The 16026-nt window shown below is 40.6% G+C and overlaps 1 long non-coding RNA gene across 1 annotated transcript; it reads right to left on the bottom strand.

Annotated features, from left to right (window-relative positions):
- Positions 1 to 567: 567 nt before the first annotated feature.
- On the bottom strand, positions 568 to 1886 carry LOC145787620 (uncharacterized). Its single transcript, XR_014291414.1, has 3 exons — positions 1762 to 1886; positions 1143 to 1333; positions 568 to 693 (listed from the first exon to the last, which is right to left on the bottom strand). It is a non-coding gene; the product is annotated as an uncharacterized LOC145787620 (long non-coding RNA).
- Positions 1887 to 16026: the final 14140 nt, after the last annotated feature.

Genomic DNA, 16026 nt, shown 5'->3' with positions numbered 1-16026 from the left:
AAGAGCGCGTTGGAAAGCGATGACCTCGCTGTGATGTCATATTCCGCGCCACGAAGCAGTGACGAAAACGTGACGCTCGTATGCGCAGCTGTGACGTAGAATCGCTGATGCGCCTGGGAGAAGGTGAGAGATGCAGAATCAAGAGAACAAAAAATATAAACCAAAATAAAAATGATAATCCACAACAACGTCATAATGGCCATCGTGTCTAGACATGTATCTGGTGGATGACGTTTTGAATTTATGGTCGGGAAATCTAGGAAGATAATTTTTATGTCGTTCGTGCGTACAACGCGCAATGACCAGTGACCAGTAATATCAACGATCAACTAATATCACATTACACATCATCTTGTCTCAGAAAGCACACACAAAAACACACCGCTTGGAAATTAATTTTTGTCTTATCTTCTGCTACGCACTGACTAAAGCGATCAGAGAGTATGTCCACATTCACCTCTTCACACCCTCACTCGACGTGTGCTCTTCTGCAAACCGACCACTTCTAATCTGATGAATCATATGTGCTGTACACAGCATAATTTCCACATAAGCTTACTTTTACAGCTCCTTTCCTGACGATTGTGAATAGTACATCACGGATTCCAACTGGAAACTTCCTCCACGCGAGAGTGACGTAGTTATAACTTAAGACGTCGACTTTCACTTGAAAAGATTCATCCGCAGAATCTTCTGAAATTGTTTATAGTTTTGAACATCTGGTCCCGTGCGTATACATCTTTCATTCAATTGTTTGATTGGAATGGTAAGCAAAAAAAAATAATAAAAAAAACAAACCACCGCTGCCTTGAAACGTAGAATGAATAGACTATAGCCAAATTATCCTAACTGTGCTAATGTGTTTGTGGAAATGTTACATTCCTCTATGGTAGGCCTACTATGTCTTGTAGGAAGAATAGGGTTGCCAAACTGCTGTTATATCGCAATAAAATAACACGAAAAATGTGACAAACTCATGGAAGATGAGCCTGTATGCATCGAAGTTTTGTATATTTTGAATCAAACTTCCTATCTGTAATGATGAAGTCACAATGAAAACAGTCTTTGTGATTGTGTTCCCATTATTAATCGAACTCGAACGATGGTAGTTACTTTTCTGACATCACAATGCTAGTACTTACTTGTCCTGATGCGAACGCGGCCTAGCAACCCCCGCTTTACTGTGTTATTCCCCTGCACTGGGCGCACTGTCACGTCATAGAAGGTGGCGGGCTCCAATTGGCTGACGATGAGCGACCTCCCTGGTCTGACGTCATCGAAGACGACACGCGACTCGCGATCAGACAGCACCCGATTGATGGTGACCTTGTACCTTAGAAACGCTTCCAATGAAACGGATCGCTCTATAGACGACTGGGGAGGTTAGAGCGTGGCAGAATTACATGTCGTCATAGGAAAGGGTGAAGGGAAAACCACCTTCTTGGAATGCTCAGTACATAAACTGCTTCTCTTGACTCACATTTGAAAGCCCGGCATTTGCAGCTACAAAGAGGCAGAGGCACGGTGTGAGCACCACTTGCCTCCAACGCAAACTTCTAGTTCGGTTATTTCTGGTTCACTGAATTCAGACTCCGTGAGAATATGTAATTTCATTAACATTCAGCTTTACTAGGTCTCGAACCAGGTTTGCTCAATTGGAATGACGGTCCAACTTTTCATTAGGTTTATAACGTAGCGCAATATAAAGTTTAATAACTTTGAAAAAGTTCAAGTTTCACGACCAACAAGCAACCCACCAACCTGTGCGTGTTCTGATGCCCTCCCCAGGTCAGCTTGAAGCCAGTCGAAGAAATCGTCCGATTGTCCACTATGACAGTCAGCAACGGTTGTCTGACTACGGACGGACCTGCGTCAATCACAATGGGGGAGTTCTCCGACGTGCGCACGTCATTGACGTGATGATGCATGAACGTGAACAGCAGCTCGTAGACCCGAGACAGCTCAGACGTTGATGACGTCATCATCACAGTCATAGCTTGGGTCAGTCGTATCGCAATGACGTCAGCGGCAGCTTCTGTTGCGTCATTAGATCTTTTTAGATTCCTTAGTTCATTTGTTGACTCAAGTATTCGAGCAAACGCTTCTTTTCTGGAAATGCCAGGGTCTTCAAAGTGCGAAGGACTGGTGGGGACTCCTGTAAGATGAAGGCAATCACGTCGATCAGATGTGCATCGTACAAAGTGATGGATGCGACAACTACGCTATTTCAACTTGCATGTATCAATCTGAGCAAACGTGGCGTTTAAATAACTCTGCCTCGTTGGTTTTAAGGTAGGACCCTCGTTTGAAATCAATTCCGTTGCAACGTTAGACTCCAATATAGTAAACTCCTGAAGATCTTATATTGAATCAACTTTTTTAGGCAACATTTACGCGATATTCCATCAACGTTCTTTTGATAATCCGCAATAAAATAATGAGGAAAAAATTACAGAATATGCTAAATGTGTAAAATTATATTATCTTTGACAGGAAAGCAACGGTAAGATAAGAAAACGCTGTTTCAACTCTTGGCGTATCTATATAGAGTAAATATAGATCTATCAGGACTATGTTTATTTAGTCAGAGATAATTATTTCATCAAACAATTAACGAATGTGACGTCACACCGACCTTGCGACCACGGCAGTCTAGAAGCGAGAGCGTCATGGATGGCTGCACTCAACTGCTGGAGACTATCTTGGATCGATTTTTTGAATTTTTGGACTTTTCTTCTTTCTCTCGGACGTCTCCGCAAAAAGCTTAGGTTCCTCAGCACAAAGCTAAAGGGAATAAATAAGTTGATAAAAATATATACAGTCTGCCAACACAAGCAAACTGTTTTGTCCTGGGCGTTTCGAATGGCTAGAATTAAAATTAACAGGAAATTTTAAGATGAAAGCTTCTACACAAGTAAGAACAAGTTTTGTTTGTCGTATCCTAGGCCTACGCGGTGAAGTTAAAGAGTTAGATCAGAGATATAAATACAAGAGATAGGCAATAGAATCCGCGTGCGCTTTAAACAGGCGGCGATGTTGAAAAGCGGTCACGGTTGACTGGATAGGGATCAAGCGGCAGCTCTCGATGCCCGCAAACTGCAAAACGTGATAATTTCAAGCAGTTTACCCAGAGGATTACAGGTTTAGTGAGGAAGTTCCATGGAATTTGATGGTTCCAATTCAGTTTTGTAGAGCTTGCATTAATATTCGTCTATTGGAAAATTAAATATGGTAGATAACTTAATTGCTATCAAGCTAAGTTACCGTATGTATTATTGACCAGTCGGCAATAAACCTAGCAGATTACGGTAGCCCTTTTGGTTTTATTGATTATTTTGCGAGTATATGTAGGAAGCAACATGCAGGTTTAGCAAGAGTTTCAGTTTTTAAACTAACTAGCTAAATACTTAGTCATGGGCATGGTAGTTCTTATCACCATTTGCAAGATTAGGTTATGAATTGTGGTGTATTTTACAGTTATGAATTCTGTTGTTATAATCATTCATATTTGTTTTATAATTTCAGGAATGTTATCATTATGCTATTTATTTGCAGTTATTTATTAGATTATAAATGCCAGCTTCGAATCTCCCAATCCCTCAGTGTCACACGGATAGAAGTAAAAGGTTTTTCTATATTTAAACTGTCAATGTTTATGCGAAAGGGAAGTACAGTGTGGCATAATGAAGTTTTGAAGAATGTCATACTTAAGTACAGAGATGAACGTGATCCAAGAGATAATATTAAACAAGTTCTTCACAAAGGAAATGCTGGAATTTGTGAGAAACACTTTAATGCAGAGGACGTAATAATAAATTCCAAAAGTAGCAGTAGGCTAAATCTTTGAAGTTTGGTGCCGTCCCATGCTTAAACTTGCCACAGAGAACCGGTGATAAGCTGCTGTATCCACTATGCGTCTAACACTGGTCCGAGACCGAATTACACCATCAATACATGAAAACATTGGAGATGTCAAGAAATCTTTTAACAGGATAAAACGAATTGGGTGGCAATTTCAAGAACATGCTGATTATATTTCAATTCAAAAAGAACGACCTTGTTCAGTTCAGTTCAGTTCAGTTGTTTTTTTATTTCTGACCATCATATCAACACAATACACATCAACATAGCAAAGGTCAAGAAAAAGGTAGAAGCGACAAAACGCGAACGTTAAAACGTGCTTGTGATCGAAGTAAGTTATTGAGTTGAAAAAAATTTGGCACGGTCGCAACACCTTCAGAAAAATTTAAGATATAAAGGGAAAATTAAAAAAATAAAAAATGTTACAAAACAAATAAACATATAGCCTATAGGCTATAACTTTATTAGCCTACATAACTTTAGCTGATATATTGAAGATTTGTATGGACAGTTGCTATGAAGATCGGCCTTATTGTAAATATCTCAACATTACAATACAAATTTAGTGTGTTTAACTTTCATTTTAAAGTGTCTGAGGACAGTCAGGGCACAATGTTCTGTAACAAGCTTGGTGCCCAAATCACAAAATTAGAAGCACTTCCAGCAAAAATGTGTCCCGGTATTACAACAAAGCCGGTCATTGGCACTAATTGCATTGTATATTACAAAGCATACAATGTATTACAATGTTGACTGATTTTCAATAAATATTTTTTGAAAGTCAACTTGAAGTTAATCAAAAGAATTGTAAAACAAAATATCATCCTGAGATTATCCGATTTGCTCTCCAGCCTGCAGTTAAAAAGTTCCTCTGCATATGATCAACTCGGATCAACTTCGTGGAGTTTTGCGCTTGCCATCAAAACGTACTTTATTTGATTATCGTCATGTGCATCAAAACCAAACCGGGACATTCAGCAATCATATTCTGGATGCATTAAAAAATCAAAGTGATTCATGCAAAGATTTTGAGAAATACCTTTATATAACGTTTGATGAAATGAAAGTAGCCTACGATCTAATTTAGTATTCAAATCGGAAACCGAAAAAAACATATTATTCAACTACTGATGCCAGACTTGAACGATTGCAAGGTGTATTTTTGCCGTATCATTGGCATGAACAGATAAATGCAGACACTCAAGTTTCCAGGGAAATTAGAAAAAAGAAATTCATATTTGACCAAACCTTTAAAGGATTGAAATTATCAGTTAATGGCATGATTGGAATTATCGAATGCCTTTTCTTTTGTCAAACAACATGCCATTTGTTTGTACAAAACGCGTGAGCTAAGACGTATTGAACATATAAAACTTCCATTTTCCTATAGCCTAAAATATATCGTATGCTTTTATAACCTTCGTTTTCAAAACGTAAACTATAAGTGAACTCCAAAATCGAAAATACGTCTCGTAGCCTTTCCCTTATCGCTGTTGATCCATATCCACGCACCGTGACGGTGACGTCATCATTTTTCAACATCGATTTACGAATTGGCCACTTTGCCTATCTCTGTATTTATATCTCTGGTTAGATTAAGTGGACAAGAAGGAAAGGGAGCCCATCTTCGTGTCCACCTTCAGGCATGCCTTTAAGTGTCCTGCTAACGACACAGCCGCGTGTTCTTGAGTGGTGTCGAACCGGCGCTCTTTTAAACATCGAGCCAAGGTTCTCACCACTTGGCTATGCGGCCGACGTAGGAACAAGTAAGATAACCAGAGTGGCGCAAAACTCCTAAAAAAGTTCTTTCATTTCCTTGATGTCAGTCATCACAGGTGAAGTTATGTTGCTACATGTCCTTACCGTGGAGGATTTTGTAGAAGAGACACAAACGCCTCAGTCATCGACTCAAGCATCTTATCGTCTGTTGGGGGAGTTGGCCTGGCGTGCCTAATTTCTGTAACCGATCGTCCGCCTGAAAATGTTAGCCGCATTACATGTTGTGCATTTGCATTCTGCGCATTCCAATAAATAGCAATCACGTTTGAAAAGCATTGCAGAATATGGCTTACGCCGGACCATTTAAGCAACGACCTATGTGACGTTTTAAATAGAAATCAGAACCAATTGCCTGGTTAGAGACAGTGGTTCAAAACTTCTGCATGTTTTGGCGTGGGAGTCCCCCTGAGATATGTGTTTGTAGGCTTCTGCAGTTTAAATATAAGCTACACCTATTACACCTAGGTACACCTTCTATCGAGTCTTCTAAATTTGGTTGATAGACCACAGATCGACACATTCTTGTGCGACGGAGTTGTACATTAAAAGGTCCCACTTGTTGCACTGGGTGGTAAGCTGGGGGCACACAAGAAGATGGTCTCGCAGTCAATGCAAGGAGATAGTCGGCTGTTTAGGGCTTGTTGACAAAGGATAATGTTGGAGTCAGAGTGTCGTTGTTTTATAAGGCATCATTTCGACACCAGGCCGACTCCAACACCATTCGTCATAGCACACGACTAAGGAGCTGTGTTCCGAAAGCTATAGTGCGAACCGCTACTACCATAGCGATCCCGAAGCATCAGGCTAAAACAAGTCGATTGTATCTACACTTGTAAAATATTCAGACAATCACCTGTCCTCACTGTGACCCACTTCCCTTCTGACGTCGTGCGCCCGTCGTGACTGACAGCACGCACTGTGACGTTATAAGCGGTCTTCGGCTTGAGCTTGGTGAGTCGGTACTGGAACAAAAACAGGTTTAAACGAAGGAATTAGATTTAAACATGATGTTTCACCAAAATAAAATTTATACATGATAATTTCCTGTCTGATTGCAATCCAGCGACATTCTATCTACACTTTATACTCTGTATATCTAAGTTGGTGGCATACTGTCCCACCAAAGCACTTTTGAGAGCAAATAAAATCGTTTTGGCCGTTTTACGACGGCAAACATGTTGTGATTGTGGCGACACTTGCGCTCGTAGACAAAAAGAATATGGCAGGAAATTATGCAAGTGTTTAAGGAGCGTCATTATCCGCGTGTTACCACCCATTCCGAAACTTACCGAAATCGTCCGAATCCATCTTATTTCTTGCACGACTTTAGCGCCTTCCGCCACAACCACTGTATAGCTAATCGCATAAGGGGCAGGCAACCATTTGAGACGGAACCCATTGGGCGAAGGGAGATCCCCAGTGATGCCACCCACTGCTACAGCTTCAGGATATGCTAGTGTAATAATAATGTAATACTCGGTTAGTTTAATGTTTGCTTTGCAGGCCAAATCACCAATATTTTTTTTATTGGAACCCCTGAAAGGGGTTCTCAACCTGTTGCAAGTTTAACCTCATCGGGTTAGTTGGTTGTATCTATCAAAGAGGGGTCATTTTATTGAAGCAAAAAGGATGAAATTTATGAGAAATATACTAATTCTGTTTCAAACATAACTGGTCGGGGTGAATTAACTTTTAGGTTTTCAGAAAAGAGTAAGCTTAAACTTGAGAAAAAGAAAAGAGAACCCTTCATCAGTGATGTGATGACACGAACTACTTTTTTCGACTCTTACAATTTCACACTCACATGGCGGAAACTTTAAACTGGCAAATTTAGTCATGCCGCCTGCCTCAGCGGTTCAAAACCTTTTTTAAGTATGCAGAAATGCCACAATAAAGCTTCCAAGAAGGTTCATATATCCGAACGTGAAGAACAGGTAAACCAATCCATTTCGTTGTTTGCATTGTTTACACGGCCAATCGATGGTTGTCAAGTTTCTAAGCTGATGTTTAGGGTGTCAAAAGTTGTTTTTAAAGTGTGCGACAGTGCTTTTTTATAAACTTATTATCATTATTCGATGTCACGCACGTCACAAGATTAGAATTATGTCGTTTCTACCTCAATCGTCAGAAATAAAAACAAACTAAAAACAAATCAGATTTCTTACGAATGTCAACAGAGACTGGTTTGGTGTATTCAGAGTCAAAATGAAGCCCTCTGGAAGCGGCAGAAATGCTGTAAGTGTTCCGATACTTTAAATTCTTGATGTGGAAAGGAACGGTTGCGTTGCTAAAGAGGTAACACGAGAAGTTATAGCCTATATACCAGCCCCGATAGCTCAGTTGGTTAGCGCGTGACTTCTGGAACAAAGAAGCTTCAAAATCAAGCGGCGCTGGTTCGACTCTCACGGTGTGCGCTTGAGCAACGCACGTTAAGGATTGCTCTCCGTTCAGCGGCATCTATTGAATGGAATAACTCCCCTGCAACAAGACTTCAACTCCACTCTGTCAATCTCGGTGACCGGGCCTGCGTCAGTGATTCAAAGCCTCTACTAGTAGGCTATGCGAAACTGCCAGGATTAAGCTCTGCAAGAAGCTTTCCCAGTCCGAGGATAAAGATTCAATCAATCAATCTATACCCGAAGCAATTATTACAGGCTAAATTAAAATTTGTTGCCTTAAGTTACATTAATTATAACAATATACAGCAGTAGTAAATACGTCACAATAGTAGAGTAGCTTCAAACAGAGTTCACCAGACTCAGCCTACTTATAGACGTGCGTCACTCCCGTCTTCATGTTTTCCGCCCTCACACGATAGGTGAGTGCATGCTCTGCCGGTAGCCAGTGAACCGTGACGCGTGACGACGTTATCTCGAGTACTTGGAAGTCCACAGGCGGCCCAGGAAGGAGGCGGACTAGAGTGTAAAATATGGCGGCAATATAAACAAGTTGAATAATGCAGTGAAGTTTTATGGCAACTTTTACTGGAAGCAAACAAGGCATTGTCTTGGTGGCACGGTGACATAGCCAAGTATGCAAATACACAGTTTATCCCGGTACTCCGAAATGCTTCCCTCAGTGAGGTTGTTATCTTTTAAAGGTCATCTAATTGATCAAGGAGGAGCATAAGGCTACGCTCCTCTGCAAGTGTTTTTTTGTGACATGTAAAACACTGTTACAAACTGTGTGTTTCAGTATGGTTAACCAGCAATATGTGGAGTCAAGTCAAACACCAAGACGTCAATTTGAAGTCGAATTAAGTTTTTTTAAAGTTATGATCACGCCATTCTGGCCAAGCTGCATTTTACTAATATTGTCAACATCCCAAATCGATATCTGCGTTTACTTGTGATGCAGCAGGCGCTGTCATGCAGTTTAAAAGACGTCACAATGCTTACGTGTTCGTTCCGTCATAACATCACTTTCTTCCGTCATCTCACCACCGCGACCGATTCCTTTCAACGTGACGTCATAGTCGGTGTTTTGTTCCAGATCGTCGACTTCTACAGGCGTAGATGCAGACGCCACTCTGGAACAGTGAATGAGCATGGTTGCTTGCGTGGAAGATGATGGAACGATTCGCTTTATGACGTAAGTGTGGTGATATTCAAGCCATGTACTTATGAAAACTTTGAAGCAAACTTCTACCAAGAAAAATCTAACTCACTGTATTCTTCTCAACGGAAAGCCCCTTCTACGTAATATGATGACGTATCTGTCTGCGTGTTCAATTGGCGTCACTTTGATTGACATTGAATCATGTTTGACATCACTGATGGTCATGGAGGATGTGGAGTCCCTTGGTATAACAGGAATGGGGTGTCCTTTGAAAGGATATAGTCAGAGTCAACAAATATGAAGGGGAAAAAGGTGATTTCCCTACTTAGATCCATGCATCAGGGTATGAGAAGACGAGGTTCTCAGTACACTAAGCCATCAGTACTATCGAGTGTAGAGTGGCCAGTTTCTTTCTCTCTGACGCTCCAAATACAGCAAACATAGCCTACTGTAGAAACAACCAGGATAAGATCTTTGCATGAAGCAGTGTTTCACATATTTACTGATGACAAAACATTAAACTGGAGTCATTAATATTTATAAGTGAAAGGACATGCGTAAAGTTTTAATTGGGTGGGTGTCGAATTATGTTACGCTTCAGGCATTATACCAAAAATAATTGTTTGACTCACTTGTCTGAGCACTCACTGCGCGACTGAAAGGAGACCTCTCGAAATCTCCAACAGCCGCTACTCGAAACGTGTAATTGTTATGCAGAACCAATCCAGTGACGTTTACTCTAGGCCTCCGAATGTTTCTATAAAGGCAAAAATATTCTCTACCGTTCTCTACTTGCAGTATGTATCACCAAATGTGCGTAATTGCGCCATCCACAAATGGCTTCAACCCAAAAACAAATAAATTAGAGGGCATTCTCAACTGATTTGCTCTGGCGTGTACACAAGGAATTATCGTGGAAACGATAATATCGATATCTTTTATTGAAAATGATAACTATAGAAAGCTTGTTAATATTTGAATATTAGCATTTGCAGCGTTTTGCTCAACTTGAAGCTGAGGATTCAATCTCTATTTATGTAATCCAAGAACTTTTTATAAAAATTTAGCAATTTTTTGAACAGACAGTAACTTTATTGGAGAATCGTCAAACAAAAGAATTTGTGCTTCCATGTTTCTTACGTTATCCGACGCCTTTGTCCGGACCCGACGTTTAGTATTCTGACGACATAATATACAGCTCGACGCGATGGAGTCCATTCCATCTCTATGTGGGTGGAGCGGATTTTTATTACGACGACGTTGGAAGGCCGGTCTGGGACCAGAGGCCCTGAAACACACCATGGTGGAAGTTTCATGAGAAATAGCTTGGTGGTTTAAATTATGTGACAGGAAATAACGAAGCAAACGTTAATGTTCAAACCGTAAGACAAACGTGATGACCAAAAACGTATCTCTCATATTGTGGGTCTGAAGAAACTATCAAAAGTGGAAGAGTGTAGGAAAAAGAAGGGTGACCTTCTTGTGTAGTATATGCTGCTAATTAACCTAAAGAAAGGTAATGGCGTGTTCCGAGATAGATTCGGAGAAGGTGGCTTGAAATGCAAAATTGTAAAAAGGGATGATTGCCAACGTCTTGAGAAGATAAGGTAAATGAAGAAGAACTGTGGTAAGACAACCTATTAATACAATAAACAAACATAACATTCAAAATGGAGTACACGGATGGCAGTTTTGCAACGTAGTAAAGTTTAATGGAAATGTTACTTGTCCGCGCTCTGGTTGGAGGAGAACTTTCCTGTGTTTCGTCACCGATCACGCCTACCGCTTTAAGAGTGACGTCATAATGAGTATCAGGAGATAGTTGTCCAACTGTGAGTTGCGTGGTGCTGAAGCCTCTGAAAGAATCGCAAGAACAACAGATGGCTTAAACTTTTACATTCCACAAATGAGAGAAAAACTTCCATTTATTGCATCAAACTGTCGCATCCATACCCAAGACCCAATAGTTGAAGGCTTCCCAGCCAGCACAATCCTGCATTTTTGCTGTGGGTTGGATCACGTAGACGTCAAGGAAAAGAAGTCCGCTTCCAAGTAGCCTACGTCATTAATTATTTTTTCCCAAAACACAACCGGATGTTTTTGAGGCGTGTCGAACCAACGCTGTTTCGTTGGTTTACCATTTTATGAAGTTAAAAACGAAAGAAAATACACCACAATAATTTTTAAAGACGTTTGTGTCTGTGACGTAGGCTAATTACCGACAACAGGTTTCTGCGACCAAGAGGGCGAGTTCTGTACTAAATTTTAGCCAATCGCAATCGCAGAGAAGTTGACCATTCCTGATACATAACTAATTAACTATTATCTCAAACCAACAGTACCTGACAAAGACTTCTTGCTTTGTGGTGCTGCTTCTTACTACTATGACGTAACCAACAGCATGCTTTATTCTGCGCCAATTGGCGAGAAAATTTCGCTGAGTGACCCGAGAAACAACGACAAGGGGTTCAGTGGTTCGCGGGAGCTCGGGGGACAGAGCATCTAAAATAAAATGTTAATGTTTTTGTTTTGAACAGTACTTAGCAAAGGAAGTTTTACACTTTTACCTTACTGTATTTTGGTAATCATCATTGACTCAAGTGCAGCCATCTTAAGTTGCAAAACTATAATTAGATGCAAAGTGTAGTTTACCCACAAACGCAGTTTTCTGCTTATTTTCTTCATAAAAAGCAACTATGCTCTCATGGGTCGTACAACCAACAAACCACTAGGTAGTATTACACAACAATGACACTGACGTACAAGTTTGTGACGTCACACTTGCACTTCTGTCGCTCTTCATCCCTCCCCAGGCCGAGGCGACCACCTCGAAGGAGTAGTTGGTGCGTGGTCGGAGGTTGTTGACGACGATGCTCGGAGTCTTGAGTCTCATGATTTTCCTCTCATTGCCAGCACGTCCGTTTGATTTCCTTGCATGGTCAGATCGGTCGTGTACGTAGACAGAGTAGAATCGAGCTCCTGTAGATTCAAGAAGCAATGCCAGATACTGTAAGTTGGGCAGTGTCATCTGGGCACGAAGATTGGTTCACTTTTACCTGTTCACTTAATTTAAATCTTTACTATCCCCACATCCTTGGATATGACAACAAAGTGATGCGAGTGAGCACCAGCGCTGGAATGCCAATGCTTTATTTCTCACTTATTTTTAATCTCTGTGGAAACCTTGGCAAGCAATGACCAGATAAATGTCAATGCAGTAAGATATGCTGTGAAATGGAAATGCATGTAATTTTTGGGTGGAGACATGCAAACACACACACACATATTACATACCAGAGTGAGTAAATTGAGTCTACTGTATTACTTACCTTTGACTCTATCCCAAGTCAGTTCAATCTTTGTTTCGTTATTCGAAGTGGCAAACACGTTTCGGGGAGCATCTAACCCTGGAAGTGAGATGATGGTTTTTAACATAAGTGAGCGAAATGATTGGATGTCATGGAGCCACAATGAGCGGTATTTACATATTCTACAATAGTTTGAATTGTCTATTGAAGGAAGTTATGATCTATAACTTGATTAAACTTCTATCGTATTAACAAAAGCTGTTACAAAATGGACCATGATGGTTCATGAAAAACTAAGTCAAGATTCAAACTAATTTAACGATTTTTTCCTACTAGTTTACGCATTATTACGTAACAAACCACGCACGCGTCCTCTGCACGATGGATATATTGTTGATACTCCGTAAGTTGCCTTCAGTCAGTGAAAACACCGAGATCCTGTATCGGGTACCAGGAACAAGATTTCTCACAACTCCTACGTTGTTGCGAAAGATGGTTGACGTTGGTGGGGATCGCGGTCGGTTCAATCGCTTAGTTATGACGTCATAAGCAGTAGCTCCTGGAACATCGAACGATGTAAGCTTTGTGGCAGAGTGGTGAGAGCACTAGTGCGACGTTCGAAAGGTGTTGAATGAAGACACCTATCGAGAGCACGTAAGATAAAGTGTGTCCTTGGCAAAACACTAAAGAAATGCTTGGTGGAGGATGTACAAATGTAAATTAGCCTGGATACAAATCAGCTTATGATAAAACTAAACGCTTTTCACATAGTGTTCATAGTGTGATCAAAAACCTATGCTGTTGTACAATTTCGTCAATTACATAACAAAATCACGATTGCTTCGGCAAGTAAATTTAATATCAAATATAACTTCCTCACCTGGCTTGCTATATCCTAATTTGAAACTCGAAAAGATAAAAACCCAACTACACCCTAAAATATGCAGCAATTCATCAGAAGTCCCATTACTCACCATGAGCTCCCCTGATCGTGAGATTGAAGAGGTTGGGCCGCACTGAAGTGACGTCAATACTGCGCGGGGGAAGCGGGACTAAAAATATAAGATGTTGAAATACGTTTTCACTTGTGACTTATTTTTATATTCTAATACCTAACAAACAAAGCCATGATTAACAGCTATTATGTAGAAAATGAAAAATGACAAAACTGTCACGTTACCTGTATGTTGGAACATGACAGACTTTTCACTCTTCATTCCATAAGCGTTCATTGCCGTGACAGCAACAGCATACATGGTTCCTGGTTCGAGACCCGTCGTCAAAAATTGCCTTTTTTTGGTTACTTTGTTTGTTATGAACGTTCCATCTTGCAGCACCGTCACTTCATACTGGTTGGCCCCTTGAAACGAGATTTAATGAAATGAATTTACGGATGCCTTGTGTCAGCTCAATAAATGCCAATAAGTAGCCTACATATCAGTTAATTCATTGTCCTTCTTTCTAATTAAATATTCCCCAAAATCTATAAAAGCGTGATAGTGTATCGGAGAACATTGACAATTTTGTGGTCCGTTTTGGAATCCGATCTCAAAAGAACAATCTGATAATGGTGGCAGGCGAAGGATACCTCCATACAAACACTTGCATACAAACTATGGTGGTTATGTAGGATAATGAGTCATTATCGTTGAGACAATGTATGCCTAATGACGTAATACATTATCTATTAAGTTGCAAAATTTTTATCGAGTGATACTGACCGTATGGTGGAGCCCATGAGATGATAAATGAGCGAGGTAGCAAAGACTTCGCTTTCAGTCCACTCGGTGGAAGGGTAGCTAAGGTGGGGAGAAATGATAATTAGCTTGTAAATGAGAAAAATAAAACATGGCTAAGTTTTGTTATTTAGATCCAGCGGCAGCAACTATGATCCAACGGAAGAACCAACTTCCAACATTCAATGTCAGATTGCTGGCTTGAGCACCTCCACCAGTCTGTGAAACTGCCCAGGTCTATCTTAGCCAATATTTCAGTTATTTGAGATTGGCTAGATTGCTAGAACTACCTTGAGTAGCAAATTTAAACTTCTAAAAGTAAATCCATACGATAATGAGATAGTGTAAGACTTGTTGCTCAACGCAACAAACAGTGTACCAGCCTTTTTTTGGTTACTTTAATTGGTTACGCTAACCACTCGGCAGCCATGGCCGAGTGGTTAGCGCGTTGGGCTTGCAGTCGAGAGCCTGCATGTTCGACTCCATCCACCCGCACTTGCTGTTGTTTCTCTGGGCAAGAAACTTTACGATAATTGCCTCTACCTAGTGATCGATTTCGAGTAATGGGTAGTACCGAATTTAAGTCATACGTAAAGTAGACAACCGGAAACAGACATTGCTGTCGGCTGCAGCGTGGGTCAGGTGTATGTCGGAAGGCGTACACCGATGCATAGCGCTCAAGTCCGCTTTCCCGCAATGCAGGATAAAGATAAACAAACAAACAAACAAAAAAAAAACAAACAGCCTCATTTTTAATCATAAATCGATTTCGTTATCGCAGCATCCTCAGTAGTCTTTTGGCATGATCATACTGGAGATGCTGTGATAGCAAAATCGATTTATGATTAAAAAATGAGGATGGTAAACTGTTTGTTAAGTGATGAACAAAGCTTATATCATAGTATTGAAACAAGTTCAAATTACCAGCCCTTATTCATCGGCATAACACGATAGAAATATTTTCGCTAGCTATTGCCATCGACATCAACTTACCGGTCTGCAGCCATATTTCTTTGCTTGGAACAGGATTAATGCGTTCCCCAACCCCTTTCGAACGCACTTTGACCCCATACCACCTTCCAGGGGTTAGGTTGGACACAGTGGCAGCATTGGTGCTTACGTTCATGATGAAGTTGCTGCCTGTCGTGTTGCTTCGCATGTTGATCACATACCCGATAGCCCCTGAAAGTTGAATTGGTGCAATTCAATTGTGCGTCTGCTAGTTTTGTGTCTACGTTTTAGAAAAATTGCCATTCTTTTGGTTTTGGTATAAAACAACGCATTTATTTAGTTAGAACTTTTTGTATGTTATGTTATCCCATTTTCACAACGTACAAAAGGCGATTTTTTTCATTATTGGCCTAAGTTAGTCTTTCCTCTTAGAATCTTACAACACAGAAGTGATTTCAGATGCTTTACAGCCACTACCTCTCCAAGGCATCGTATCTGTGAATTGATTACTGAATTCGATTGTCTGCTGCAGCATTGCACTACCGGTCACTTTATACAAGCTCACCTTTTGTGGCGCTCCATGTTAAGTTAGATCTGGTAGAGCTTAGGGACGAAACGCGAACATTGGTAGGGGAATCAGAAACTGTAAATGTCAAATAATTTGTTGATAAAAAAGCAGAACAATTTGTCGTTCTCTTATTCAATCCAGGGTGATTTACATGATAACCATGCGTCAGTGGTGGGATTCAACCGGTTCGCACCGGCTTGAACAAACTGCTTCCTATAAAAAAATTAGGCAGAACCGGTTCCAGGCCAACTTTTTTGAGTGGACC

Source organism: Aplidium turbinatum, chromosome 18 (assembly GCF_918807975.1).
Source record: "Aplidium turbinatum chromosome 18, kaAplTurb1.1, whole genome shotgun sequence".
Lineage (NCBI taxonomy): Eukaryota > Metazoa > Chordata > Ascidiacea > Aplousobranchia > Polyclinidae > Aplidium > Aplidium turbinatum.
This window is presented reverse-complemented; position numbering and strand designations above follow the sequence as displayed.